The sequence below is a fragment of the Mustela nivalis genome (assembly GCF_964662115.1).
Source record: "Mustela nivalis genome assembly, chromosome: 10".
NCBI classification, from domain to species: domain Eukaryota; kingdom Metazoa; phylum Chordata; class Mammalia; order Carnivora; family Mustelidae; genus Mustela; species Mustela nivalis.
The window spans coordinates 83364765-83390346 of record NC_139029.1 but is presented as its reverse complement, the minus strand read 5'-3'; the positions used below and the strand labels follow the sequence as shown (position 1 = coordinate 83390346).

At 41.5% G+C, this 25582-nt stretch overlaps 1 pseudogene across 1 annotated transcript; it reads right to left on the bottom strand.

Annotated features, from left to right (window-relative positions):
* Positions 1–21029: 21029 nt before the first annotated feature.
* LOC309842818 (small ribosomal subunit protein uS2 pseudogene) lies at positions 21030–21894 on the bottom strand (annotated as a pseudogene). Its single transcript has one exon. The product of its transcript is annotated as a small ribosomal subunit protein uS2 pseudogene (transcript).
* Between the last annotated feature and the right edge of the window lie 3688 nt (positions 21895–25582).

Genomic DNA, 25582 nt, shown 5'->3' with positions numbered 1-25582 from the left:
CAGCAGGGGCTGGAGACAGAATTCCAGGGAAATAAAGATAGCTCGCAGCAGCGAATGCTTACCGATGTGCGTGTTGCTGATGAGTTTGCCATGTCCTAAGCCCTGTTCTATGTTCTTTGCCGGCATTTATCTTTTTTAACCCTCACAAAAACGACATGAGGTAGTTCCGCTGTGGCAACTGATCCACAGAGACAGAAGCAGGTTGGCCGAAATCACACAACTAGAAAGTGACGAGTCCACAGTCAGAATCCGAGCCCAAGCTATGAACCGGTAGGACAGTGTCCAGAGAGATGTGTGCACAGGTCCAGCAATGCAAGAACAAGGCCTTCTGGGGGAAACAGGAGTCAATCAACGCAAAGCGACAGACTTGTCATGAGGGAGCATCGGAAGCGAATGAGAGTGAAGAGATAACGGCCAGATTGGAGAGGGTCTGCGTACCCTGCTGAAGTTTGCACTTAAGCCTCCAAGCACCTCGAGCCATGAGAGGGTCTATACACAAGCTCAGATCTACATTTCAGGAAGATGATGGACAGCAGAGGAGAGGATGGATATCAGAGGGGCCAGTGAGCAGACACCAGTGGAGACAGTAATGTTACTGAGCGGGTGAGAATGGGGAAGGGTCCGGGGAAGGGAATATGGACGGGGGAGGGGAAGGGAGAGCCACAGGAGCTATTCAATGATAGACTTTAGAGAAGTAGGAGGGAAGCTGACTGGAGTGGAATTTGATCAAGGAGGAAAGGAGAGAAGGATGATTTCTAGCTTCATTCTGGGGTAGAAGCAACACCATTAACCAGAATGGGGAATGCAAGAGAAGTACTTGGATCGGGAGAGAGACAATTTGTTCAGTGGGGGAATATTATACTTAAGATGCCTGTCCCAGCTATCAATGCCATGTAACCAACCATCTTAAAACTTATTAGTTTATGTTTTTAATTTTTTAAAAGATTTTATTCATTTGAGAGAGAGACAGCGTGAGGGAGAGAGCATACACACAAGCGGGGGGGGGGCAGCGGAAGCAGAGGGAGAAGCAGATTCCCCGCTGAGCCTGGAGCCCAACAAGGGGCTTGATCCCAGGACCCCGGGATTGTGACCCAAGCCAAAGCAGATGCCCAACCGACTGAACCACCCAGCTGCCCCAAAACTTAATAGTTTAAAACAATAATTTATGACTGTTGCTCATGTTGATGAGTTAAGTGGGTTCAGCTGGGCAATTCTTGCTCTGAGTCTCTCAGATAATTCCTGTCAGATGTTGACTGGGTTGTAGTCTTTGCAAGGCTCATTTGGGCTGGTTGTCCAAAATGGCTCACTCGCCTGGATGGCAGCGGATGCTGGTTTTTGGATAGGAGTTCGGCAGGGCTTTTCCACCTACGTGCAGCCTCTCTGGGAGACATGAGCTTCTCACAGCAGGATAGTTGGGTTACAAGAGATAGAGTCCAAGGGAAAAGCATTTCTAGAGGCTTAGGCAGAAACTGCAAGGCTTCTAATAACCTGGCCTTATAAATCATTTAGTAGTTAGGAGTGGGTCACAGGGTTAGCTCGGATTCAAGGAGTGAGGGTTTCCTCAGACTTTGAAGACTGAGGACCCTATCTCACTGGGGCCTTCTGGGGGAAAGGGGAGTCAATCAACGCAAAGTGACAGACTTGTCAGGGGGCCCATCTTTGGAGACTCACACAGTGCCTTTGGGACATGCTATTAGAGAAGTTTAATAGGTATTTAAGTTATGAGTCTCTAGTTCAGAAAGAAATCCAGGCTGGGGAGCTAACTGAGAAGATAATCAGTATGTAGACAATGATGAAAAGCATGGATGCAGATGAGGTCTCCCAGGAGAATATGCAGAGCGCCATGAAAATAACTCCAGGGGAAGAACCTTGAAACGCCAACACCTAAATGGTAAGCACCGGAACAATGAGCCCCTACTGGAAACTAAAAGCTACAGAAGCAGAGAAAACCATGAAGGAATATGCTTACACAAGCCAAACGCAACATGTCAAGAGTGTCAGATGCTGCAGAGAGGCAAAGTCAGGTATGACCTGAAAACTATTCTCACCAGCTTTGACAACAGGGTGTTCATGGGTGACTTTAGTAGGAATAGTTTCAGGGAACAGGAAAAAAGCAAGGGAAAAAATTAAACAGACTGAAGTGAAATAGACAATGATTGGTGGCTGAGAGAGAGAGCAGTCAAGAAGCTATCAGGAGACATACAGTACTAGGAGGGCTTATATTTTAGCATGGTTACGGCAAGGACTCTGGAGTCAGATTGCCTATTTGCAAGGATTTGCATATCTGTGTGATACCGAATTATTTCCTAACTTAACCTCTCCAACCCTCACTTTTCTCCAAAGAAAGTGACACTTTGGCACTTGAAGGATGAGCTGGAATCAGCCAGGCAATAGGTTGGGAGAATAAAGGTTTTGGCTGTGGTAATAGCAAGGATGTCAGTTTGGAGCACACTTGGCTTGTATAAGAAAAAGACTGGAGTGGGACCAGCTGGCCAGAGAGGCGGGGGAGGGGGGGTTGATGTGGTCCATGGAGTAACATGAGACTAGGGGAGGAAGGAGACAGGAGTCTGATCTTTCTGGTCATTTCTACTTGGTTATTCTAAGTCCAATGGGAAGTCATTGGGAGGTTGTAAACAGAAGAATGACATTATTTGACACATTTTCAAAAGATCCTTCTGGGGCACCTGTGTGACTCAGTCCGTTAAGTGTCTGCCTTCAGCTCAAGTCATGAGCCCCGGAATGGAGCCCTGCGTCAGATTCTTTGCTCAGCAGAGTCGTCTGCTTCTCCCTCTCCCTCCCTCTGCTTGAGCACAGTCTCTCTCTCAAATAAATAAATAAATCACTCTGGTTTTTGTTTTTTTTTTTAATTTTTTTATTTTTTATAAACATATATTTTTATCCCCAGGGGTACAGGTCTGTGAATCACCAGGTTTACACACTTCACAGCACTCACCAAAGCACATACCCTCCCCAAAGTCCATAACCGCACCCCCTTCTCCCAACCCCCCTCCCCCCAGCAACCCTCAGTTTGTTTTGTGAGATTAAGAGTCACTTATGGTTTGTCTCCCTCCCAATCCCATCTTGTTTCATTGATTCTTCTCCTACCCACTTAAGCCCCCATGTTGCATCACCACTTCCTCATATCAGAGAGATCATACATAGATGGAACTAGAGCGTATCATGCTTAGCGAAATAAGTAAATCACTTTGTTTTTAAAAATAAACATACACCTACCCAGGAATTCTACTCCTAGGTGTTCATCCAAAACAATGAAAACATGTACTCACAAAAAGACTCAAGTACAAATATTCATAACCATTTTATTTGTAGCAACCCCAAATTGGAAAAAGTCCGCATATCCATCAATTAAAAAATTATAAACACACTGCAATATATTCATAAATTAACAATACTACTGCTCAACAATAAAAAGAAGTGAATTACTGACACAGGCAACAATGTGCTATGTGATTCCATTCCTATGACAGTCTCTAACAGACAAAGTCCATCTATAATGGAAAACACTTAGAACAGTGAGTTCTTCTGAGGTAGGTGTGGGAGAAGGATGACTGGGAAGGGGATTAGGGAACTTTCGGAAGGCATAGTTAATGTGCTGTACTAGATAAGAATTAGGGTTCAATAGTTGCCCAAACTCAGCAAATGTAAACTCAAGAGTTAAATCTTACATTAAAACAAACAAACAGGGGCACCTGGATGGCTCTGCCTTCGGCTCAGGTCATGATCTCGGGGTCCTGGGATCAAGCCCTGCATCGGGCTCTCTGCTCAGCGGGGAGCCTGCTTCCTCTTCTCTCTCTGCCTGCCTCTGCCTGCTTGTGATCTCTGTCTGTCAAATAAATAAATAAAATCTTAAAAAAATAAAATAAACAAACAAACAAACAAACAAAAATACCCACATAATTATTGAACTCCCATTAATTATAAGTATGCTAAAGGGCTTTTACAGGGAAGGGTAGTAATATCTGCCATTTACTTGAAATACACCCAAATGAAGTGGCTTCATGATGAACAGGGGAATAGATGGATGGCCAGAAATATAGTAAAGCAAGTCTATGCATCACGGGCTGAACTGTGTCATCTCAAAATTCACATGTTGAAGTCCTGACCCCTGGTACCTTGGAATGGAATGTTATTTGGTGATAGGAGCTTGCAAAGGTAATTAAGGTAATATGAGGTCATATGGGTGGGTCCTATTCCAGTGGGGGGTATCCTCACAGAAGGAAGAGATGAGGATGCAGATAACACAGACCGAAGGTCAGCCATCTGAGGACACATGATAAAATGGCCAACTGCAAGCCAGGGACAGAGATTTCAGGAGAAAGCAATCCTGCCGACACCTTGATTTTGGGACTTCTGGCCTCCCAAATTGTTAGAAAATGAATTTTTGTTGCATAAGCCATCCAGTGTGTGATATTTTGTTCTGGTAGCCCTAACAAACTAATGTGTAGAAGTAAAATGTTAATGGCAGAAACTAGGTCGTAGGTATGAATATTCACTACCAAATTATTTCAACTCTGCTGCATAGTTCAACATTTGCATAGTAAAACATTGAAGAGGGGGAATCATGCTGATCTCTGTGTTCAACGGTTTAGGGTTTAGGGGAACAACTGTGGAAGGTGATAGGAGGGGAGTACAGTGACCGAAGTGAAGAGCGGTGGGGGCTTGTTCTAGGATGATGGTGAGACTGGGTTTGGAGAGCAGTGGGCCGGTGGAACAACGGGACAGTCTGAGAGATTGCATACAGAATACAAGTGAAATGACAAAATCAAAGATGACTGCTATGTCTTCTACAACTGGGTAGTCAGTCGTATCTACTAAGATGGAAAATATACGAGTCACTAGAACAAATCTCAAATCTTCTTTGGTCCTGTTACATTTGAAATGCCTATGGGACACCCAGCTGGCATGGTCAAGGAGTAAGTTAAATATAAAATGTAGAACTCAGACACTGGAAAGCATTTGAATGGCTTAGCACCAAGCCTGATAACCTAGTAAACATATGAATGCTTAGTATTACTGCTAATTGTTTTTGTAATTACAGGATGAGTGACTAGAGGTAAATCTATTAATGCTGAATATATATACTGGTATATTCTGGCTGGCAAAGGAGATAAGATAAAAAATATATAATTAGATCTGAGATGCTATGCAAAATGGCTAAGAGAAAGCATTTACACAAGCCCTTGCACCGAATGGCATAGAGCTGAGTGAACTCGAGCTGTCCCACTAGCTCATCCATCCCTCGGGCAACGTCACTTCCAAATCACCTCAGAGAAATGGAAACTTATTCTCCATTAAATAACTCATCCTCATGTCTAGTAACTACTACTGTCACTTGGTCCCCCCTCCCATTTGAATTTGTCTAAATATAGCGAGTGCTCAAATTATTGGCCCCAGAATGCAGCTTCTTAAAATCTTAAGTATGGTATGATTTTGTTTCTGTTTACCTGTTAGGTCAGTCCCTGGATCGATTTGCAGTGTAATATCCTTGGATGCAAAAATGTAATACATTTTAGACATCTTTGTTAGAATTTTCTATTCCTCCTCAGATACGGCACACAGATAGCGCCCCTAGATAAACCATGTAGGCAGGAAAATTGGGGGGGAAATGAAAACCTGTCATCCATGTCATTATTTCGGCATTAAGCCTTTCGGGAGTAGGAGAAGTGTCACTCAGAGCCTCTCTGCAATTGCCTGAGCTGCACCAGTGTCACCAGCTGCCTGACACAATCCTGTCGAGCTGAGACTCTCCTCCCCCTGCCCCACATCTATGCATCTCCACCCTCCCCTCAGTGGAAACAAGACCAGTATTTGTTCCAGCTGAATGGAAAACAGTAGCATGCGCCATCTTGGTGTGGTTTCTTTTTTTAAAAAAGAATAGCTACCAGCTGCCTTGAGTGCTTGACAACATGCTAGGCACCGTGCTTGGTGCCATTTCATTCACCCTTCATAGCAAAAGTCCTGCAAGGTGGTATCCATTGTCACCGCATTTTACAGATGAGGCAGCTTGTGTTCCAGGAGGGTAAGTAACCTGCTCAACTTGTACGTGAGAGAATTGGAGATCACCGTGAAGTCAGACAGTCGACAGAGAAAAATCTCCTGACTGCTGGATGTTTCCTCAGCATCACTGCTGAACATGCCCTCAGGAGGCCAGGGGCTTAGCAGCGCCACAAAGCTCCCAGCTTTCTGTTCTGCCTCTGAGGGAACAGCTGAATGAGCAGCTCCTTTTCTCTGTGAATCTGAAGGCTTCCCCAGCAAGCCCTTCTACACAGGCCCTCAGACCCTCTCAACTCCTACCTCCTGCCTGTAGTGTTTTTCCAGGACAGAAGCCTTCCCGTCTCCCAGGAAAGACGAATCCATCTGGATTAGAGTTAGCTACTACAGACTGGGTGGGGAGGGAGAAAGAGCAGCTAGCTACAAAAGGGCACACAGAAAGACCAGCCAGGAAACTATTCAGGAGTAAGTAGTAGATTCTGAAGTCAAACTTCATCGACCAACCTGCTGAATGTCAACTGGCCTATTCCAAAAAGAGCTAAAGGGTAATGTTTGCTTGCCCCCAGTCTATTCTCTCCACTTTGGAACCCCACCCATCCAACAGACGGGACTTTACACGGCAGCAAAACTAAGCTCCCACCTTGCCTCTTGCCCCTCTTGCTGTGATTTCTATGCATTTATATAAAAAGCTGGTTATCTGGAGAAATGACTTTGTTTCTGGACAAAAATCTATAGTCAGCATAAAGCAATGTTTCTTTAAGACTTTTGCTCCCATGCACTCTGCTGGGAGAGAGAAAGTAGCATCTGCTGGATCTGGAGAACGGTGATCACAGGTGGGCTGCTTTGCACATTGGCCTCATTCAGACTTTCTCTAAGGTGTCCCATGGGGGCGTAAGCTGTTTATTCCCTTAGAAGCTTCAGGAATGGGCTGGGCGAATAATGGTAAAGAGATTTGCCTGGGAATTGCTGGGGTAATTCTATTACTTAAGTCACAAAGTCAAGTTAATACCAATGAAATATTCATGAGGTTTATTTACTGTCTATCTTCTACATTAGACTAGGGCTGGATTAAGAGGAAACCCAGCCAGCCAACTATCCCAAACACCAGTCTAAAAGGTGAGTCAAAACCACTTAATGCTAAAACCCGGCCAGGTTGTCATAAGAAGGAAGCAGTTTGCATTGACCTCATCACTTTTAGAGCACTAAATACGGAAGAAACAATAAATGCCTCCCAGCAAGAAGGAAAAATATCAAAGCAACAAGTTTAACTGCATTCTCAGGAGCTGGAAGGAATTAGCCCCAGGGCTTCTGCTTTGCTGGATGACACAGATTTGAGGACAGCTAAATTGCTCTAGACCGAAGAGAAGAGGCAGAACACTTCCACTAAAAACACCGGGATCCCTCTCTCACAGTTTAAGGGATGCCAAATTATTCCCCTGCCCGGGGTAGCCACCGATCTTGGTGTGGCTCTGGCTGGAGGGAGAGCTCCACGTAGATAGGGCTACAGCTGTCCTGTTCAAGACTGTTCTCTCAGCATCTAGCTCTGCGCCTGCCCAGTGGGCACCCTAAAGGCCTGCCATGGCTCTTCTCTAGGGGGCGCCATTCACAGAGCACGTGGCCACTGTATACAGCCTCCCAGGGGGTGTACTACCCTTTGGGCTGTATACAGAAACCCCAAGATTTGTAGGTTGGCTTACTGAATGAGTAAATAACGTGCAGATGGAGAAGGATTAACTTATTCTCACCAGCCTTTTCTCCCCACATCCACGTCATTGCCTTAATTTAGTCATATGCCTTCCCTAGTTGGCTTGAACAGGGCAGGAGGGCTCTTTCTGCCTCTAACTTCCTGTGCTAATTCATTTTCCTTATTTTGGCATGAGTCAGCTCTCCACAACGAGACCAGACTTGTTAGAGAGTCACTTTTGTTCTTAAAAGCCTTCGATGGCTTCTTATTGCCTATAGAAAGGACAAACTTTTTAGCGTGGCAGTAAGACCCTCCCTGAGTAGTCCCAAACTGACTTGTACGGAATCATCTCTCACTACTCCATCCTTTTTATGCTCTGTGCTCCAGCCATGCCCAGTGTCAAATTCACTACATGCTTTCTCACTTGGGGCCATTGCCCATTCTATACCCTCTCCTGAGGATACCCTTTTTGCCCTTTTTCAATATTGGCATGGGTTTTCCATATTAAATGTATGTTTAAAAACAAATATTTTTGTCAAATTACATATTTTTAAAAGATTTTATTTATATCAAACACACACACACATGTTTGGGAGGGAGAAGGAGAGAATCTCAAGCAGACTCCACACTGATCCCACAGCCCTGAGATCATAACCTGAGCCAAAACCAAGAGTCAAACATTCAACCAACTGAGTCACCCAGGGGGCTTCTGTTTAATTATATATTTTACAAATTTTTAATTTTAGAATAGTTTTAGATTTACAGGAAAGCTGCAAAGATAGTACGGAGAATTCCCATAGATCACACACCCAGGTTTTCCTATTGTTAACATCTCACAATAGCAATGATGCATTTGTTAGAACTAATCAATCAATATTGATACCTTATTAATAACTGAAGTCCATACTTTATTCAGTGTCTGAACCAAAGCTCATATTTTATTTTATTGTTTTTATTTTTTATTTTTTTAAAGATTTTATTTATTTATTTATTTATTTGACAGACAGAGATCGCAAGTAGGCAGAGAGGTAGAGAGAGAAGTAAGCAGGCTCCCTGCTGAGCAGAGAGCCCGATGTGGGGCTCGAGCCCAGGACTCTGGGATCATGACCTGAGCTGAAGGCAGAGGCTTTATTTAACCCACTGAGCCACCCAGGTGCCCCACCAAAGCTCATATTTTATTTCTGCAGTTCTTATTTGATTTTTCTATTGCAGGATCCTATCTAGGACATCATATTACATTTAATTTTGATGTCTCCCGAGCCTTCTCTTGGTTATGGCAACCTTACAAATTTACCTTGTTTTTTGATGGCTCTATTTTGAGGACTACTGGTCAGTTATTTTGTAGGCTGCCCATTTACTAGAATTTTGCCTGGTGTTTTTTTTTTTAAGATTACACTGGGGTTATAGGTCTTGGGGAAGAAGACCACAAAGTGCCATTCTCATCACATGATATCAAAGTTAAATGCTGTCAACATCGTTATTAATGTTAATGTTGATCACCTGGCTGGGTGGTGTTTGCCTGGTGTCTCTTTTATAAAGTTACTCCCTGTGCCCTTTTCCATACTGTATTCTTCGGAAAGAAGTCATTATAAGCAGCTCATATTTAAGGGCTGGGAAGTTATGCTCACCTCCTTGAGGAGGGAACATCTACATAAATTATCAAATTAGGTTTCTAGAAACATTTTGTTCTCTTGAATGTCTATTTTTGCCCTCAAGTTTCTAATAACCATTGTGGCTTATCCTCAGTGGGTTGTTTTGACTTTGGGTAGTCACAGAATTAAGGTTAAAGGTAGATATATGGTTCGGTTTTTCTAATTTCCTTTTAAGGCCCAGCCTCTAAGCTAGAATTACTTGTTACATTTTAAATATATAATTTATAGTCTCTATTTAAACTTTACAAATTATAGAGAATGCCATCTATTCTCTAGAAAGAGGAGAAACAGAAAGTGAAAATTATTAATACACTAGACAACTATTGTTTTATACATATCTGCCTAGGAAGAAGTGGTAGAGGAATTCTGATCTGTTAAGGAAAAAAAAAAATCAGGGGTGCCTGGGTGGCTCAGTCGTTAAGCGTCTGCCTTCGGCTCAGGTTATGATCCCAGGGTCCTGGGATTGAGTCCCACATGGAGCTCCCTGCTCCGCTGGAAGCCTGCTTCTCCCTCTCCCTCTGCTGCTCCCCTGGTTGTGTTCCCTCTCTAGCTGTGTCTCTCTCTACCAAATAAATAAATAAAATCTTTAAAAAAAATCATTTATTCTTAAAGAGCTTAAATGTTCTCTGCCTGTCTGAGGACAATTCAGCAGTTGCCTAGAATCTGTTCTTATGTTCTCCCATGTCCCACAGCAGTATATGTTGTTTCTTGAGTGCCTTGATGTGGAGCAGAAAGAGATGGCCCTTCTGCATGTGTTCCAACCCTATATGTTCTTCGGGTAATATTCTTTCCCAAAAGAAAGAATCCACCTCTGCCTATTATCAGATTCAGACAGATTATCCTGTTCTGAATTGGCAAGTCTTTAGAGTAAACATCTCTCGGCAATGTGTGAGAGATCTCCAGATTGTGCTTGGAGAGCCCTTCTGTTTGAAAGACAGAAAAACCTGCCACCAAAATGAAATATTCTTGGTCTAGCTTTCAGGAAGAATCAGCTTGAGAAAAAGGCAGCAAAGTGCACCCAGCTGGCAACTAGCTCAACACTACCATGGAATTCCAGTGAATTCCATGGAATTCTTGTTTTGCCCCAAGCCAGTTTATGTGTGGATAAAACCTAAACCTGGACCCTTTAAGATTGACGGTAAGGTTTTTATCTCTAAGTATTCCCAATAAATAAACAGTTAAGACATGGTTCAAATGGCCTGAATTTGATCCCTGGAATCCCCCTAAAAGTGCTTTCCCTGGAGCAGAATTTCCCTGAAGAAAAAAAAAAAAGAACAAAAGAAATGAAATCAGACTTTATTTTGGAATATCTGCATTGGTAAGGGAAGGGAGCTATTAATCACAGAAATGTGCCTTGAGTTGAACTTCCCAAAGCAAAACTGCACAGTATTTAGTAAATATAAAATGCATTTATTGAAATTCATAAGCAACCAGGCAAGCAAGCCATGGGCAATAGAATGAATGATTCAGGAGCTCCACATTAGTTATTTTATTTGGTTTTGAAGTGACCGACTATAGGAGGCATAGCACGTTCCCCCCAATCATTTCCCTCTATTCTGAACACATGACACTGGTCATATCTCAGTAGACACAACATGGAAGCCAAGGACATCAGAATTATATCTAACTGTTCACAGTTAGAGAGCTATACACATCTACACATGTTGCCATGAAGTGAGACCCACTGCATTTACCAAACAGAATACAAAGTAAGATCTAATTTTTGGTAGAATAGAGATCTCTAATACAAATGTCTATATATGTAAAAAAAAAAAAAGTCTAAAAAGGTACATGCATTAACAGTACTGAATCATGAAAATACAAGTGATCTTTATTTTTCTCTTGTACTTTATTATACTTTCAGAATTTTTCTAATAGCACTTCTTAGAAACTAAAAATAAAGGTATACATAAACATACTTTTTCTCTTTCCTGCCAGAATTCTCTTTCTTTTTCTCAGTTATATTGCTCTTAACACTCTTCAAATGCAAACTTACTTTCATACCCCTCACTATTTGCAACTAAGTGGGAGGAATTTGGACCTTTTTGAAAAAATGTATTAACAGTATGGTAGCTGATGGTGACTTGGATCGATTGGAGGCTACATAGAAAAAAATTAAAATTCCATTTGGGTTTTTTTTTTCTGCAAGTGTTTTTAAAGCTTTTCAGGGTTTATAAACAATCTGACTATATGTCAGATTTTTGTATTTACAGCATCTGTTATCGTTGGTGGTCATAAACATAACTTGACTTTTTTCCAAGAAAAGAGAAGTATGCAGTTTCTCTGGTTAATTCGCATACCTAAAAGCCTCAAAATCTCCTGGAACAGATAAAGTCTATCAGAGTCCCTTTGGTAGGAATGAGGGGAAGCTTATGCATTAAACAGGACCAAGGTCTCATATTCAGATGAATTTCCAATAGTTTGTGCATTTTTTTTGAATTGTAAAATAGGAAGGCTTCTGGCAGCAAAACTAATATACATTGCCTTTGATAATGCATGAGCCAAGGGAAGGGTACTGGCAGTCACAAGAGAAGAATATACTCTTCAAATGCCCTTGGCCGCTTCTCTAGGCCAGGCCCTTCTCTGGGTAAGTCGCCCAGCCGTAGGAAGGGAGGGCAAACAGAGAGCAGTGGGGGAGGAAGGAGACAACCACATAACTAAACAAAGTCAATTGAGCCATGTTCCAGACACTCTGAAAAATTCACTGAATGTAGAAAAACATAATATAGGGATTGAAAACACAGCTCCTAGAACAGTGTTTATAAACTTTTAATGTACACCAGAATTACCCAAAGAGATTGTTAAAACTCAGATTCTTGGGCCTCCCATCCAAAGATATGGATTCAGTCAGTCAGAGTATGACCAAGAATTTGCATTTTCACAAGTTCCCAGATATTGTTGATGCTGCTGGTCTACACATCACACTTGGAGAATAAATAGACTCTATTTGACCTTAAATACTGTCTCTACCTCTCACTGCGTTAAACTAAGTGGATGACCCAGTCCCTCCCTAGCTCAGTCAACGCTTCTGTGAAATGAAGTAATACTAGCTCCTGGCTTCCAAAGTGTTGTAGTGAGGATTACATGAGAGAAGCCATCTAAGGCTCTCAGAAAAACACCAACAAATGTCAGCTATTATTATTAATATTAACAGTATTTTGATATTGTATCGAATCTTCCTGATGTCAGTTGAGGAGACTGAGGCCCCAAGAGATTGAGTGACTATCTCATGGTCCCAAGGCTAGTGACCAGGGAAGCTGGCATGTGGGTCTTGGGCTTCTAGACTGTCTCAAGACACCAGATGGGGCATACCCTGGATCATCTTGCAGAGGCTGAACATTTTCAGCTTGTCTCAAACCCATGATCTTCCTGGAGGAAATAAATACCAAAACTAGCCTCCAAGGTTTGCAAGCATCTAACAAAACTAACTGACAACAACCATGTACTGCTTCTGCTTAATTGAAAGGGAACATACTGTCCTGGGTTATGAAAATGGGAAACTAAGGTCATGCTGAGTGAGGAAACTGTTACAGCCCTAATAACTGTGGGGTTGTTATTCCCCCTCTTTCTGGAGAAAACGGGGGTCTCTCAATGTGCGAAAGGAATCCATCAAAATCCTTGAGGAGAACACAGGCAGCAACCTCTTCGACCTCAGCCGCAGCAACATCTTCCTAGGAACAACGCCAAAGGCAAGGAAAGCAAGGGAAAAAATGAACTATTGGGATTTCATCAAGATCAAAAGCTTTTGCACAGCAAAGGAAACAGTTAACAAAATCAAAAGACAACTGACAGAATGGGAGAAGATATTTGCAAACGACATATCAGATAAAGGACTAGTGTCCAGAATCTATAAAGAACTTAGCAAACTCAACACCCAAAGAACAAATAATCCAATCAAAAAATGGGCAGAGGACATGAACAGACATTTCTGCAAAGAAGACATCCAGATTGCCAACAGACACATGAAAAAGTGCTCCATATCACTCGGCATCAGGGAAATACAAATCAAAACCACAATGAGATATCACCTCACACCAGTCAGAATGGCTAAAATCAACAAGTCAGGAAATGACAGATGCTGGCGAGGATGCGGAGAAAGGGGAACCCTCCTCTACTGTTGGTGGGAATGCAAGCTGGTGCAGCCACTCTGGAAAACAGCATGGAGGTTCCTCAAAATGTTGAAAATAGAACTGCCCTATGACCCAGCAATTGCACTATTGGGTATTTACCCTAAAGATACAAACGTAGTGATCCAAAGGGGCACGTGCACCCGAATGTTTATAGCAGCAATGTCCACAATAGCCAAACTATGGAAAGAACCTAGATGTCCATCAACAGATGAATGGATCAAGAAGATGTGGTATATATACACAATGGAATACTATGCAGCCATCAAAAGAAATGAAATCTTGCCATTTGCGACAACATGGATGGAACTAGAGCGTATCATGCTTAGCAAAATAAGTCAAGCAGAGAAAGACAACTATCATATGATCTCCCTGATAAGAGGAAGTGGTGATGCAACATGGGGGCTTAAGTGGGTAGGAGAAGAATCAATGAAACAAGATGGGATTGGGAGGGAGACAAACCATAAGTGACTCTTAATCTCACAAAACAAACTGAGGGTTTCTGGGGGGAGGGGGTTTGGGAGAAGGGGGTGGGATTATGGACATTGGGGAGGGTATGTGCTTTGGTGAGTGCTGTGAAGTGTGTAAACCTGGCGATTCACAGACCTGTACCCCTGGGGATAAAAATATATGTTTATAAAAAATAAAAAATTAAAAATAAATAAATAAATAAAAAAGAAAACGGGGGTCTGGTTGACAAGAAACACATCCTTCAACCCCAGGAATTTATCAGGGGGACAATTCACAGTCATAATCTAAGCTACCAGAGTACACTTGGTATAATAAAAAAACTATCCCCAGACTATTACCTACCTTTGACCTGATAAAAAAAGAAAGAATTCTTTAGCTTTGGCTTCAATAAAATGCACAATTATGCATTTTTTAGAAGAACAGAACAAACATCTGCTCTCAGCGAATAGAATGTTATGTGCTTTTCAATAAAGCTGCTGAGAAAAGCAATAAGTCCCAGCCTTGTCCTATTAATGTGTCTTACCTAGAACTCAAGAAATGAGATGCTCTTCTCAAATCTCCAATCAGCTTTCTGCTTTGGGAAATTGGAACTCTAGGGAGAAATAGAGATCCTTGGAACATTATCTTCAAAGCAGAACTGAAAGGAATACTTTAGATTACAAGTAACTTCACAACATTCAGAAGGTTCCAGCAATCCTTACATGATATCTGAAAACTGCTTTGAATTTTTAATGAATTGATAACTTACTTCACAGAATTACGGTGAAGATTAATTTGATTAATGTGTGTAAAGAACATAATGCAGACTGTAGCACATAGTGAATCCTCTGTGTTTCCTACTACGATTATGAATTATGATGATTTGGGGCTGTGGTAAAGTCACAGGGTTTACAGGCTGGTTCAGATCTCTGTGACTTTCCTGATTCTGTGAAGTAAAGAAATTTGTTCCCTCAATGGGATTCAGTAGACAGAGTAACAGAGAGGAAGAGAACTATTTTAACAATAAAAGTTTTAGTAAACAAAGAAACAAGTCCTTTTACGAAGAGCTGCATTTAGCTTTTGTTCATTTTTTAAAAATCAAATTGATTTATGTATTCTGTGAAGAAATACTCAGGACTTTTCAAAACCACAACTGATTGATTTTAACCTAAGGTCATCAGAATACACACACAGACCCATGGTAGGAAACACAATATGTCTTTCATTCTAACTTTCCCATTACCACAATCGGGCTCTCAGAGACCTAATTAATCTCACAGGGTATTTGCCTACCATGTTTGTTTCACTAACTACAAATTTGTCACATGTTCTGACACCCTATTAAATTCTGAATGGCCAAATTTTATTACAATTTTGGAATAGGACAGTTCCACCTACTCATAGTCCTAGGGCCCAAATGCCTGTGTTTTCATACAATGTTGGGAATATAACCTAGGCAGTTATTCATGAAGACAATAAAACTACGATCCAGGGCAAGTCAAAAAGGATGCTGGTTTCAATCACTTTTGGGGCACCTGGGTGGCTCAGTGGGTTAAAGCCTCTGCCTTTGGCTCAGGTCATGATCCCAGGGTCCTGGGATGGAGCCCTGCACCGGGCTCTCTGCTCAGTGAGGAGCCTGCTTTCCCCTGTCTCTCTGCCTGCCTTTCTGCCTACTTGTGATCTCTGTCTGTCAAATAAATAAATAAAATCTTGGTTTCAATCACTTTTTCACCTCCTTTAGGAAGAGACTTTAGGATTCATTAAGCATGGTTTTAATTCCAGGTTTGTAAAAATTACATCAGCATGTGGCCAGGAAGGAATGGAAAACATAACATGGTTTTCACTGGTCAATCCTGTACCTTTCAGAGTCTGTACCCCTGCAGTCTTTCTTCTCTTGTCCAGTCCAGTTTCTACTCAATCCATGACCACCATAGGACTCTGGGCTCTATCTGCAACCCACTGACCCTGCCCTGTGAGCCAGGATGGCATCTGACCTGCCGAGCTCCTCCACTTCCTGCCACCCTTCAAATAGTAGTGGCCAGTTAGTAGAATTCCCAACCTCTTCACGTTGTATGGTCTTGGGGAATTCCTAGCTCACCTCAGCTGCATCCTACTGACCCCAAACTAACATCTATAGTCAACGGCCCATGGAGCCCCTTGATTTCCTGCAAGAGGTGACTCTGAAATTGATGTATTAGAGAGGAGGAGGATTAAATGTTTTGTTCAGTTTTACTAACTTAGACAACAGACAATTTCATACAATAAAAAGTGGGAGTCAAGAGAAAAATGGGGGGCAGGATCCAAAGTTCTCATGTAAACTGCAAAGCTTTGCAGAAGTTATTCCCTGTTCGATAAATTTGCTTTATGTTCTCCCGTGCACTTCCTCCACAGTATATTCATGTTTCAGACCAACATGTTCTATTAGTGGAGGATGTCTAGACACCTTTCCGGTTTCTCTCTGCCGCAAAGGCAAGCACCTTACTTTTTGAAGCTTGCTGACTGGCTACATCAGGTAGAAAGGGTTATTAAATTCATCTAGCTCTCAGTGCCACTTTCCCCAGAAAAGAAAACTTTGAGAAAATCAAAACAGCAGCAGGTTGTGCAGGCAAACACCCATTTCACTGTCATTAGCCCTTGATGGGGAATCCTAATTCTTCCACGGCAAAAGAAGGCAACTTCAATTCCCATCTTTATCTTTTGAATTCTAACTAAGGAACAAAAAAAAACCATTTTTTTTCTTTTTTTTTTTTCTTTTTAAAGTTTAGAAGGAGACTGTGATCTATTATTGATCACTTCAGTGCTTTACTTACAGAGTATAATAAAGAATTGCTCAAATAGCCAAATACAGAACCATCTCCATCTACAAACAGAATTATGTCCCACACAGGATCATTCAGGCACACCAGCTGCTAATTCTCAGCCAAATAAAGTGATTCACTACATTAAAAAACCACAAAAGAACAGATTTTTCTTTCTCTAGAAGGCTTCCAGACCACTATCTCAAAGCTCTGCTAAAGAGTTTTGCATTCACCAAAACGTATTCAACACTCAGCGGGCCCTAGCCTCTGAAAGATCAGTGGCTGGGCAGTAACGTGGTGCCACCTAGCTTCCCTCCTGAGGGATATTTGTCCATCCCTAGATGATCTCAAATGCCTGAGGAAATTACACTAGGTTTGACAATGGGCACGGATAGCACGGAGGCCTGGGTGTTATATACACAAACAATGAATTATGGAACACTGCATCAAAAACTAATGATGGACTCTGTGATGATGAACATAACATAATAAAAATAAAAACAATGGTCTATGTCTTGATGAGACCAGAACAGACAAAGAGTAAAATGCTTCCTTTCATATTCATGCAAAGACAATTGAACACCAGAGTTAGAGCCTGGAGATCCTTGGCAATAGAAGCCCGCTAGCCCAGTCAGCCTTTCCCCTACCTCATCACCTGCGACTCTGTGGGAGGAGAAGGTGATCTGTAACACACACGGTGCTTCTGGTGGTGGCTCCGCACACCAGGCACGTCTCCTGACCACCTCAACACATGCCTTCAGTATCCCCATCTCTGTCACAAATGCTCTTCCCAGCCAAGGACTCCTCCCCCTAGGATCCTCCCCTCAGATCCTTCCAAATTCAAGTCTCACTTCCCACCACAGCCTTCCCTGACCATACCAAACTCCAATAGTTGTATCATCTCTGAGTTACATTATGTTCTCAGTTCTTCATGGTGTCTTTCATTACTCTGCGTGCGCCTACGTGCCCGTCCCAGTCCTCAACCTGGGGTCTCTTAAATGTCCTTCAAGGCTCAACTCCTCTGTCAACAGCTTTTCTTGACCACACGCTCCCTCTAACAAACCCATACGTTGCCTTCTATTAAAGAGCTCATTTTTTTCCATCACCCTGATTAGACTCTAAGCAGAGACTGTGTTTTAGCTATCTACTCTAATCTTCAGTAAATTGTTGTTGAGTAAATAAATGGTTGAAAGAATGAAGCATAGCCTTTAAATTACTTACTCATACTTAGTGTTTCTCCAACTAGTCTATATTTCTTACGGAAGGACTCTATATTTTAATCCTTCCCTTGCCACAATCCTCAACACAATGACTGATCCCTGCTTAATCCCTTCTGACCCTATTAAATAAAACACAAACAAACAAAACAAAACCCTACATTCCCTAGTGAATGCTCTCTAAAATAAGCAGTCTCCTTCTCCCTCCCATCCACACTCCCACTCTCATTCCTGACTGAAGACTTTGCTTCTAATTTCACTGAAAAATAGATATAACCCAGGTTCTGGCTGTTTCGTTGACCAGACACTGAGATCTTCCTTCCACATATCAAAAAAGGCTTAATAAAATATATTTTTTTAAAGTTTTGTAAATAATTGGATGAAATGTCAAGAAAGTTGAGGTGAGATGGCATCCGAAGTGAGGCTGGGAGATGAGGGAGGCACCGAAGCATCCCACATATGCTGCGACGCATCTACCTATGGCTCTCATTGCTCCGAAGGGACTGGAGGGAGAGCCTACACTGGATCCCAGGCACTGGAACCAGGTGGCGGTCTGCCCACACCCAAGACACACAATGTTCTCAACGATCATTTCAAACGATCATTTCAAACAATCCCCCAGTGACTCCTGATTTCCACAAGGGAATCTCCATGATCGGAGTCTCCTCCCCACCTCCTTGAACTCCATCTTGCCTCTCTTCTGCTCATTCACCCTACTCCCGCCATACTGGCCTCCTTTGTCTTCTTCCCGTTGTTGCAATCCCTGCTGTAAGCAGCCACACTACTTCCCACCTAAGGTCCTCAACTTCCCATCCCCTTTCCTAGTATTCTCATCTTCATGGGGCATATCCCTCACCCTGTCCAGCTCAGTACAACATCCTCAAAAAGCCTTCCCTGATTACATTATAAAATGGACCCTCTCTCTTCATTCTCCATTCCCTCCCCGCAATTCATCTTGCTTCACAGCATTAGCATGGCCTAAAATTACACTCCAAATTTTTGTTATTTACTAGCTGTCTTCCCAACCCGAACTTTATGATGGAAAAAATTTTCTCTTTCTTATTTACGTCAATAAACCAATCCTAGTCTGAGTCTGAAGATGGGTGCTTTATTCACACTTAACTTTGTCCCAATGGTAGTGTCTTTGGAGGAAAGGGCATGAAGAGAGGTCTATTATTTGATGTGGCATAATGGCAATAACAAACAACCCATAAGCTTCGGGGACCTCACACAATACAGGTTTATTCCTTGCTCAGGCCGTAGTCCTCGTGGGTGATCCTATTCAGATGGCCCAACTGTAAACAGGCTTGCTCAATCTAGTAGCTCCACTTTCCCCTAGGACCTGGGAGTCCTCCACTGAATCCTTTACATCTGTCAGAAGATCAGAAACTAGGGAGACAACAGGATATCATCCAGGAGATTTTAGGGGTCAGGTTTCATCAGAACACAAGCTCACAATCAGAGCTTTGAGGGAGCCTGGGAAAGCATTTTAACCTACTCCAGAGGGAAAAGGAATTAGGGTGTGGTGAACCCATGGCATAGTAGGGTCTGTCATGATAAGTAACAGCAGGCCATGTACAAGCTGTTTTTCAAAGGATGATAAACTTACCCTGGAATAGTGTTCCAGGGGAAAGGAATGGCAAATGCCAAGGCAGAGGAAAAAAAAAAAAAAAGTAGCACATTTTAGGAACTTTAGACTGCAGATGTGGCTATATCTACTATGAATGTACAGTGTGAAACAAAAAAGGGGTAAGAATGGGGAAATAGGCAGACTCAAGACCACGAAGTACCCTGTATGCCATGACAAAGGGTTCAGACTTATTTGGAAGGTAACAGGGAGCTTCTGAAGGATATTAAGGGCAAAGGTTGGAGAATAATGTGATCAAGTGGGTGTTCTTCAAAGAGTCCCCCAATGGGATGATCTACATGGAAGATGAATTTGGGTTAGAGGGAATGGAGATAAGATAATTAGATAGGAAGATATTAAAAAAGGATAACAAGAAGAAATGCTGAGGGATAGAAGTCAAGCTAAGTAGTTTCACGGTGCTTATTAAATTATTTTTTCTTCTGGAAAGTCCCATGAGCATACTTATTTTTTTTTGATGAGCTAAAGACTTTAATATTATTCCTGAAGTTTAGAAATCCATCTCACAGAGGTTAGTAAAGTCACATTTTAATTAAATCTCTAATTAGATTTGTAATGCCTATCATTTAAAATTAAAGGTCAGTCTAAATGGGTAAAGTTATTTCTCAATGATAAGGATTATTTGGGGAAGGCAGGCAAGGAGTAGAGTTATGAGTATGAGTAAAGTCTCACTTACACTGATAGTGTGTATATGAGGAGGGAAAATTGATAAACATTTCCCCCTAATACCCAACGTGACAATATAATTCTAATCAAAAAACATATAGAAAAGTTAGATTGTTCATCATAACGCTGTTTTTATCTCCACCAGATAAATTAATATCAAATTAAATTAAATTTTTAGTGTTTCCAAAACCATGACTACCAACATGTTTACACTTTTCTCCTTATAATGATATGATTTTCTCCTTTCCATTCATAACAATTCTCTCCTTTTTTGTCATCTTTTTATTTGCAAAAACTTTTTACAACTTTACAGAGGCATAACTGACAAATAAAAATTATATCTGTAAGTGTACTGTGTAATGTGTATTCATTGTGAAGTGATTACCACAATAAGGTTAATAACACATTCATCACCTCACATTTTTATTTATTTTGATATGATGAAAACACTTAAGATCTACTCTCTTGCAAATTTCAGGTATACATTACAATATTTATTTTTTATTATTTATTTATTTATTTATTTTTTTTTAAAGAAAGAGTGTGGGGGAGGGCAGAAGGAGACAGGTAGAGAGAGAATCCCAAGCAGGCTCCACACCCAGCACAGGCTTCATGGGGGTCTTGATCTTCCAACCTGAGATCATGACCTGCGTAGCAACCAAAAGTTTTTTGCTTAACCCAGTGAGGCCCACATTACAGTATTTTTTTTTATTTTTGAGAAACGGCTTATTTTCCATCAACCTTCTTCCCATTTTGTTTGCCTTTGTGGAAAAGCGGCTTAAGACCACTCAGTGGTTGGTCCTACCCATTCCGTGGCCTGAGCAGTGGCATCTGCAGACCAGTCTTCCGAGGCAGGGTAGACGCTCCTGTCTTCAGCAGGGAACTGCTGACTAGGCACTGAGGGCACCTACTCAACCTCAGTATGAGTAGCAGTGAACTCGGGAGCTGGAACAGTCCATCCACCCTGAAATCCCTCTTTGGTCACAGAGTTCTCTGCAGCAAACTGCCCTTCTTTTTCAATCTCTTCAGGATCTCTTAGAAGTAGAGATCAGGCAGGACCTCCCAGAGGTGCTCACGGAAAATGGTGCTATACATGCACCGAACTTCCCAGGCCAGCATACACATTAGACTCACTAAGTGAGCTCCCTTGTGTAGCAAGAGATGGTGATGTCCACGTAGTGAAGAGGAGGGTCTGTGTTATACAGAGCGATGATAGGCAGGTTAACATAAGATTCCTCTCTAAGAGGCTGGTGGTCAGTCCTGGGATCAGTAGCCACCAGCAGTCTCAGCTCTCCAAAGACTGCCTGGATCCAGTTAGTGAAGCTTCCAGGAGTGAAGCCTCCAGCAATGGGAGCAGTTCCTGTAGCAGCAGCAAAATTCAGCACAGCTCACTGGCCAGTATTCCTGGAGGACAGGACACTGACATCAGCTGGGTTTTCAGTGGCTACAATGGCACAAGCTGCCGGCAGAAGCTTCTCCCAGGTTCTCTTCAGACGTATGATGTAGATGCCATCACTTTCCCTTTTGTAGCTGTACTGTTCCATTTGGAAGTCAAGGTTGGTGCCACCCAAGTGAGTCCCTGCTGCAGGGAATTTGAGGACATTCTACTCCTTCATTTGCAGGACATCAAGGGCTCTGGACATTGTGAAAGTTTCCCTTTAAGTTATGATGGGAACGCAGACACCACCATATGGACCCTTTCCTGGGTAGCACAGAAAATCCCACATTACAATATTTTTAACTATAGTCACCATGCTGTACTTTATCCCCTCAGAATGTATTCCTCTTATAATTGAAAGTTTGTACCTTTTTTTTTTTTTTACATATTTAGGGTAATTTTATTTTATTTTTTAAAATTTTTTAAGTTTTTATTTAAATTCTAGTTAGTTAACATGTAGTGTAATATTAGTTTCAGGAGCAAAATTAAGTGATTCATCACTTACATATAACACCCAGTGCTCAACACAAGTGCCCTCCTTCATACCCATCACCCATTTAGCCCATCCCCTTGCCCACCTCCCCTGCAGCCCTCAGTTTGTTCTCTGTGGCTAACAGTCTCTCTTATGGCTTGCCTCCCTCTCTTTTAACCCTGTCTTTACCTATGTTCATCTGTTTTGTGTCCCGAATTCTACATGAGTGAAATGATACAGTATTTGTCTTTCTCTGACTGACTGACTTTACTTAGTATAACACTCTGGCTCCACCCACTTAATTGCAAAAGGCAAGATTTCATTCCTTTTGGGGTGCCTGGGTGGCTCAGTGGGTTAAGCCTCTGCCTTCGGCTCAGGTCATGATCTCAGGGTCCTGGGATCGAGCCCCGCATCGGCTCTCTGCTCAGGGAGGAGTCTGCTTCCCTCTCCCCCTGCCTGCCTCTCTGCCTACTTGTGAGCTCTCTGTCAAATAAATAAATATAATCTTTAAAAAAAGATTTCATTCCTTTTGATGGCCAAGTAATATCTTGTTGCATATATATACCACCTCTTCTTTATCCATTTATCAGTTGATGGGCATTTCAGCTCTTTCTATAATTTGGCTATTGTTGTTAATGCTGCAATAAACCTTAGGGTGCATATGCCCTTTCAAATCAGTATATACATATCCTTTGGGTAAATACCTAGTAGTGCAATTGCTGAGTCATAGGAGAGTTCTATTTTTAACTTTTTGAGGAACATCCATACTGTTTTCCAGAGTGGCTACACCAGTTTGCATTCCCACCAACAGCGTCAGAGGGTTCCCCTTTCTCCACATCCTCACAAACATTTGTTGTTTCCCGTGTTGTTAATTTTAGCCATTCTGACAGGTGTGAGGCAATGTCTCATTGAAGTTTTGATTTGTATTTCTGATGATGAGTTATAGTAAGAATCTTTTCATGACTAACAGTAGCCATCTCTTGTCTTTTTTGGAAAAATGTCATTCATGTCTTCTCCCTATTTTTTAACTGGATGATTTGTTTATTTGGATGAAAGTTTGTACCCTTTGACCAATGTCTACCAGTTTCCCCATCCTCCAGTCCCTGGTAACCAGTATACTACTCTCTAGTTCCATGAGTTTGACTTTTTTACTCAGATAAGTGAGATCATACAATATTTTTCTTTCTCTGTCTGTTAACATAATGTCTTTGAGGTTCATCCATGTTGTCATAAATTAAAGAATTTCCTTCCTTTTTATGGTTGAATAATAGTCCATCGTGTATACATATACTACATTTTCTTATTCGTTCATGAACAGACACTTAGGTTGTAGGTTGTTTCTATATCTGGCTATTGTGAATAATATTGAACTGAACATGCCTCCATCAGAAAGGACAAATACCCAACTTTTGTAGCAACATGGACGGGACTGGAAGAGATGATGCTGAGTGAAATAAGTCAAGCAGAGAGAGTCAATTATCATATGGTTTCACTTATTTGTGGAACATAACAAATAGCATGGAGGACATGGGAAGTTAGAGAGGAGAAGGGAGTTGGGGGAAATTGGAAGGGGAGGTGAACCATGAGAGACTATGGACTCTGAAAAACAATCTGAGGGGTTTGAAGTGGCGGGGGGGGTGGGAGTTTGGGGGAACCAGGTGGTGGGTATTAGAGAGGGCACGGATTGCATGGAGCACTGGGTGTAGTGCAAAAATAATGAATACTGTTATGCTGAAAAGAAATAAATTTAATTAAAAAAAATGAACATGGGAGTGCAGATATCTCTTTGAGACCCTGATTTCAATTTCTTTGGATATATATACCATACTAGGCTGGCTAGATTATATAGTAGTTCCAATTTGAATATTTTTAAGAATCTCCATATTGCTTTCCACAATGGCTGTGCCAATTTACATTCCCACCAACAGTGTAGAGGGGCTCCTTTTTCTCTACTCCCCCACTAACACTTGCTATCTCTTGTCTTTTGGTAATAGTCATCCTAACAGGTGTGAGGCGGTAATTCATTGTGGTTCTAATTTCTATTCCTCTGATGATTAGTGATTTTGAGCATCTTTTCATATATGAGAAATCTATGGAAAAATCTCTATATTCTTTGCCCATCTTTTAATGAAATTATTTGGATTGGGTTATTGAGAAAGATCTGTACACTAAAAACTATAAGACCAGAATGAGAGGAACCTGGGTGGCTCAGTTGGTTAAGCATCCAACTCTCAGTTTTGGCTCAGGTCAAGATCTCAGAGTCATGGGATGGAACCCCATGTCAGGCTCTACATTTAGTGGTGAATCTCCTTCTCTCCCCCTCCCTCTGCCCCTCTTCCCCTGTACCCTCTCTCTCTCTCAAATAAGTGAATGAATCTTTAAAAAAAAAAAAAAAGCTATGAATGAGAGAAATTGAAGAAGATACAAAGAAATAGAATGACATCTCAGACTGGTGTACTGGAAGATTTAATATTGTTAAAATACCTGTACTACCGAAACTGACCTACAGATTTAATGTGATCCCTATCAAAATTCCAGTAGCATTTTTCACAAAAACATGACAAAAATATTAAAATTTGCAAGAAATCACAAAGATTTCAAATAGCCAAAGCAATCTTTAGAAAGAAGAAGGCATTCATACATCCTCATTTCAAACTATATTATAAAAGATATAGTAATCAAAATAATGTGGTGGTGGCATAAAAAAGACTCACAGAAGGGTGCCTGTGTGGCTCAGTTAGTTAAGCATCTGCCTTCGGCTCAGGTCATGATCCCAGAGTCCTGGGATCAAGGCCCACACTGGGGGAGGTCCCTGCTCCACAGGGAGCCTACTTCCTCTCCCTCTGCCTGACACTCCCCCTGCTTGTGGTGTACTTGCTCGCTCTCTCTCTGTCAAGTAAATAAATAAAATCTTTAAAATAAATAGACTCATAGATCAGAATAGACCACAGAAATAAACCCACACATATACAGTCAACCAATCCATGACAAGGGAACCAAGAATACACAATGGGGAAAGGATAGTCTTCTATAAATTGTGTTGGGAAATTGGATATTCACGTGCAAAAGAATACCGTTGCACCTTTATCTTATACCATACACAAAAAATCAACTTAAAATGGATTAAAGATTTAAACATAAGGCTTGAAACTGTAAACTTCTAGAAGAAAACATAGGGGGAAAGCTCCTTGACATTGATCTTGGCAATGATTGTTTTTGGACTTGACACTAAAACTCGGGCAACAAAAAGGAAAATAAACAAGTGGAACTACATCAAACTGTAGAGTTTCTGCACAGCAAAGAAAACAATCCACAAAGTGAAAAGGGAATTTATAGAATGGGAAAAATATTTGCAAACTATATATCTCATAAGGGGTTAATGTCCAAAGTAACTTTTATTTAGAATGATTAGATCTATAAT